Genomic DNA, 6,000 nt, shown 5'->3' with positions numbered 1-6,000 from the left:
TTATTCATCTAACAAATTCGAATTGTTGTTTACCTGCAATGTTCTACGTGCGGGAGAGGGCACAGAATAATGAAGCTCTTGTCCTTACGGCTCTGATCGTCTGCTGAGAGGAAACACAGTAAACAGCAGGTACAAACCACCTGTACAGGTGATGATAGGGTCCTTTGGGAGATTCAGAATCTGACTTCACCAGGCTTCGGGAGCTGGTGACACAGGAGATCCGTGCTCGGTAAGCCTCGTCGGACTTTCCCTAGCGGGGTGACCGCTGGTGCCCACGCCGAGGCCCGCCGCCCTCTGGCCCTGCGTTTCCTGTTCGGCCCTTGCCCGCCTGGGCTCAGCGAGCTCGACTGCTCAGTGACCCCAGCTCTCCTTCCAGGTGAAGCGTGTTCCTGGAGCTTTCGTAGAAACACCGGCTTCTCTTGAGAAATCAGCCAGGAAATCAACTCATGCTTCCTGCTGTAAGGAGGACGTTCCAGAGAGTTCCGATTCTCCATGCTGGACCCGGGCCCCGCCTCCCCACCTTGCTCGGTCCTCAGACTGCCGGACGCTTTCACGCTGCGGTGTTTTTGTTACCGCCGTGGCTTCAGCCCGGCACCACCCTTCTCCACCTCTTGACTTCTGTCTGTTCATCTGGGTTCCGCTCAGATATCCCCTCTGTGGCCGAGGATGCGAGCTGCCCCCCGAAGCTGTTCTCTTCTGAACCCCTGAGGTCGAGCGAGGCACACGGCTGAAAGGGGGACGTTCCCCAGCCTTCCTTGAAGCTCAGTGGAGCTACGTGGCCGGGACCCGGCTCCTTCCCACACTTCTTGCTGGCACGAATGTGCCCTTGGTACCAGGACTTGGCCTCTTGGCAGAGCAACAACATGGCAGGTACCTGGTTCCTTGACGTGGTGCAGCTGCCCCATGGGTCCTGGACTCTGATGCTCGAGCAACAGCCTGAGAGAAAATGAGTTCTTTCTCTCTTTAAAGCTACTGTCATTTTGACTTTTGTTAGCGAAGCCAATCTGATATCCTAAAAACTCACCCTCCTCCGTGAAGTCTTCCCGACCTGCCTCCTCCTAGATGTCCCCAAACGGTGTGGTTTGACCTCTATTAGAGCCGTCCTTCGGCTCCGTTGAGGAGCCCAGAGATTCGTATGGGCTTATAGTCCTTGATAACGAAAGCCCCTGGGGGCAGGCAGCTGTCTAATTAAATGCATCCCCTCACAATGACCGCCCAGCGCTTTGTCCTATGCTCTGTGCGTTTCACGATCGTCTGCTCCATGAATTTTTGGTGAATAACGAGTGGTTCCCTGCTTCTCCTGGACTAAAAATATTCTCTCCTTCTAAAGCATCTCTGTCCAATAGAAACGCAATGCAAGCCGCATACGTCATTTCAAATGTTCCAGTAGCCACATGAGGAAAAGGCAAAAGGAAACCGATAAAATTAATTTTAGTTACATGTTTCATTTAACCCTATCTATTCAGATGCTGTCCTTTTCGTAAGTAATCGCTATAAGGCTTATTACTAAGAATGGTTTCCCTTCGTTTTCTTTCACATGGAGCATTTGGAACCTGGTGTGTCCTCAAAACTTGCAGCACAAATAAATTCAGAGCTCACGGCCACCTGCGGAGAAAAACACTGCACCGGACGGCACAGGACATGCGGTCAGGGGAGGGGGAGCTGAGAAGGCCGTCGAAGGCGTCGGGTGGAAGCCAAACTCTGTGCATATCTAACGACGTGTTGAGATGAGGACACAGCCGTGGCCGGGACATGGTGGCACGTCCGAGTGGCCGTGGCCAGGCCATTTCAACTCCCTGAGCCTCAGTGGCCTCAGAAGCCCACGTGGAAGCGGGGATGCTCAGAGGCCAGCTCTGGCAGCCGCTAGGGCCCCCCACACGGCAGGCTCCGCAGGTGCCCCACAAAAGGAGTTTTTCTTGGGTTATTGAAGCAACAGGTGATCTCCCTCCAAGGGCCACGGCCGAGGGAGATTTTGTAGAAGGCGACAACGGGTCGAACAAGGGAGGGCTGCCTCGCACAGCGTGGAGGGAGCAGGCCGGGGGGCACGGTGGGCAGGAGAGAGCCCGGGCCTCTTCGCTTTCTCGCGGACATCCCTCCATCGGGCCCTGGGGTCTACGAGGACTTCCGACTAGCTGGGACACAGAACCCCAGCAGCCCAGGCTGGGCTTGTATGAGGGAAACCGCGCCATCAGAGGGGTCACCTGAAGGGGAAGCGGGAAGGTCCCCAAGAGCCCCGTGGTCTCGGCTGGCCGGTGACTCAGACCGAGAGCCACAGGGTCAGTGTGTACCCAGGCGACAGCCTCAGTTTTCTGAATAACTTTTCACGCATAGATCTGGTCATAAAGGACCAAGACCCTTCCTGTCAAGGCCACTGTGGGAGGACGCTGTGCCGGAGGCCAATGTGGACTCGATTTTAGGGGTGGGAACAGGTCCGACGTCCCGAAGCTCGAGTCCGATCACTGGACTGTCCAGGAGTCGTGAAACTTGCGGTCACAGTGACGGTCTGGAAAATCCGCGAGCCTGACCCACCGCGGGATCTTAGAAATCTCTGACTTTGTGCTTTGGCTGTTGCCAGTGTTTCCGGAAGCGGCTGTGCTTTGGGGTGAGAGCAGCTGAGGAAATAAGTTGGTTAGGACCCCACAGCCCGCAGGACCGCCTGGCCAGCGAGCCCCAGAGCCAAGTGTATCCGAGGTGGAAACTAATGTTCAGGAAGAAGCTTGGCAGTGGACGGTGGCCCTTCCTGTCTGCCCAGCTCGTAGAATGCTAGTTCTTTAAGGCCCCCCTGGGGCCATGTGTGTGTGACGCATCCAAGGGCCACGCAGTGACGCTTCCCTTGGATGTCCCCATCTGGGGAGACGGAGTGAGTTTCTGCTGGGGCACCTGGCACTCGGTACAAGCAAAGTGCTCGACAAAGGCTTGTGAGAACAGGGGATGTTCGGGACGTTCGGGACGTCCACCTCTGACCGGCGGGGCGACGTGGCCCTGGCACCTGGCGCTTCCCGCTTCTGCGTTCACCCTCACGCCCGGTGGCACGGACCGAGCTGGAAGCCTGCGCCTCGCTAGAGCTTTCGCTCTGTTTCATCTCTCACGTAAGGAAGAAGCCCCAGTAAACCTGATAAACATAGTCCTTCTAGACCGTTCAGGATTTCGTGCTGCCCTCCGCCCCCAGCCCCCGGCCCGCAGCACCTGCGCAGAAGGTTCTGGGCTTAGCCAGCTGCTGCCAGTCAGGACACTGGCCTTTCTCAGCCCTGAGGCTGCGGGCAACTTCCATCATCTCTCCGAGCCTTAGTTTTCTCATCTGAGAAGCCGGGATGCTAATAACACTTAGTACAATTACTGTTGAGTTTTAATAAAAAATGGTAAACGTTTGGCGTATTTTTATTACCCGTCCTCTAATACATACTGCATTCTCGGTGGAAAATAATTTGGAGAACTCCTAGTTTTGCGTTTGGCCCCCAACACGCGCCCACCCAGCGCACGGTTTGTCTCAAGGATAAAGTTTTCATGATCTGGCGCCATCCACGCGACTTTGGGGGCAGTCGATGGCGGGGGGCGGGGGGGCTTCCCGTTTCTGGATTTGCAGAGCTCGGCAGGGAATTTTAGAGTCAGGCTTGCAGCGCCCCCCCTAGCGGGAGAAAGGAGGAAAGAGAGGGGACCGGGAATAACGGGGTGCCGAGCTCTCTCCCACGTTCCCACGTGGACCCAGCTCTTCTGCCGGCGGGCGGGACGATGCTCGGCCTCCACGGGGGGGGGAGAGCCGCTTCACCCCGGCCACGGCAGGTCCTTCTTCACCCCCTGCCCTCCGTGAGTTATTGAAGGCCTGTCTCCACCTGCTTTCTGGGAGTCCATTAGTGGAGGCGTCTTCCTGTAGCAAGGCTTTCTGACCGATGGACAGATGGGGGTCCTGACACAAATACTAGTTTGCATGTGCACCTTTCGTGGAAAAGCTCCGAAGGGCCGCGCCGGGCAAAGACAACGCTAGTCGCGGCCATTTGGGAGAAATGGATTATGCACAGGTGAGAAGAAGGTGGTCTGGCCTGCGTCATTACCTGGTGAAACTTATGTGGTGGGGCCGTTGCTTCCAGATTAACCTGAGTGTTTGGCAATGTGGCAACCCCCAGGGCACGTGTGGCTTAAAGGAAGTGCGTCCCCCTTGTGCCGGGGGGCTCCGCCCTGCTTCCCCGGCCTGGTTGGTCTGCTGTTTTCCGCGTCCACTCACAGCCTCGAATGTTCTCTTACGCTGAGGTGCTGAGACTATGCCACGCAAGTGGCGGCTCTCCCTCTTCCCGAAGCGAAGGGAAGGCTCTGTGGCTGTGCTGCCCTGGGATGCTCACCAGCCAAGAGCCGTCATCCTAACGTGGTGTGGCCCCCTGGCTCCCGAGAGACGGGACCACCTGTGCCCGAGAGTTGTCAAGCTGTGACGCGTGAGTGAAAGACCTGTCAATCGTTCCTTTTGGGGGACACAGCTGTCGATTAAACCATCCAGGTTTCATTCGCGACCAGCCGAGGTCTCTGTCCTCCTCCCACGTGCGATGGGTGAAGAACTGGAGGAGTGGAGGGGCGGAAGCTACGGCGGAAGCTGCGCTTTGTGAAGTGTAGTCAGTCAACAAACACCACTGAGCGTCTCCGGTGTCTGGCACCAAGCTATGTGCTGGGCAAGCTGGCCTTGGTGACAGAGTGAGAAATGTTATCACAAAGGACAAAAGCGGAAGGGTCCGAATTTACCTAAAGGGTGTTTAAGGAAGCGTACACTAGTGCCTGTCGTCCGCGTTCTGAGTGCACGTGGCCTGATTGTCTCAGACCCACGAGCCTGCCGATGGCATCCGCAGAGTCCGGGGCCGGAGCGCACACGGAGGTGCGTTTGTCCAGGCAGGAATGCAAATCAAACATACAAATGGTCGAACAAAATATGCTCTGTCCTCCTCCCTAAAAACAAATACATTCACAAAGACAAAACGGAAAACTTTGGAAAGCTACAGTTTTTACCTGGCCAAAAGTTGGTAGATGTCAAAGATGACCGAGTTAATTATTACTGTACGCTCTTAAATGTTCTTTCGTTTTGATCGAATGACTCACAAAATGAAGACATATAATTTATTAATTATTTTATATTTATTTGCTTAAACGAATTTTCGCCTTCATGTCGGCATTACCATAAATTCTGTTATAATGAACATTTCACGTAATTTCATTCTAGCGACAGCAATAAGCTAAAGGATTTAAAAAAACGTCAGCGTATTTAAAATATGCAAAATCTGAATAAATTTTTATCAAAAAGGCGAAAGTACATGTAAACTTATACAATTAACTTTTCATGTATCTTTTCAAAGGAAATTATTTTTTCTTGTAAAATATGCAAATTAAAAACGGAATGGCAAAATATAAATTATAATTAATAAACATAAAAAATGTTCAAATGATTGAAATAAACCCGAATTTTTAATTCAATTTTCTGAAAATTAAACAAAATCTTATTAAATATCCTCGTAAACAACACTCCCCATTTCCAGCTAGCGTTGGGTTCTCCCCTCGTCGCTGATGCGAAGGGTCCGCGTTCTGCTTCGTCCGCGTGACACCTGGACCTTGGTGACGCCCGTCGGGGGGCCCAGGGGCTGGGAGGCCGTGCGCCGTGTTCCTCGGCTCCACGTACAATTATCGCAAACGCGTGGTTCATTCTCGAGCGTCCCCGGGAACAGGAAGTGGAACGGGACGAGAAGCAGGTCTCCCGGGCAGTGGTCACTTGTTACGCGAGGGCCTGTCCATCCTTGCCGTCTGGAAGACAGGGCGGGCGTGGTACTGCGTTTGTCTCCTCGCACCTGCCCGCGTCTGCTGCTCAGGCCCTCCCTCTCCTCGCTCGCAAATGCCAACCTGTCCCAGCTCAGCCTGCCCGGCACCACCCCGGCCCTCACGGCACCTGTGGCCAGTGGCTTTTCTTTTTCCCCAAGGACACAGATGCTCTGGAGACGCGGTTTCCTGGGTCAGTCAGGGGAGCGGATGCTC

At 54.4% G+C, this 6,000-nt stretch overlaps 1 long non-coding RNA gene across 1 annotated transcript in view; it reads left to right on the top strand.

Annotated features, from left to right (window-relative positions):
- LOC120592551 (uncharacterized) overlaps positions 1-6,000 on the top strand; it is a 92,150-nt gene that overhangs the window by 52,155 nt on the left and 33,995 nt on the right. The gene's annotated exons all lie outside the window — the stretch shown is intronic.

Source organism: Pteropus medius, unplaced genomic scaffold, assembly GCF_902729225.1.
Source record: "Pteropus medius unplaced genomic scaffold, Ma_sr-lr_union100, whole genome shotgun sequence".
In the NCBI taxonomy this organism is placed as follows: domain Eukaryota; kingdom Metazoa; phylum Chordata; class Mammalia; order Chiroptera; family Pteropodidae; genus Pteropus; species Pteropus medius.
Note: the sequence above shows the minus strand (reverse complement) of the source record. Positions and strands in the feature narration are given on the sequence as shown.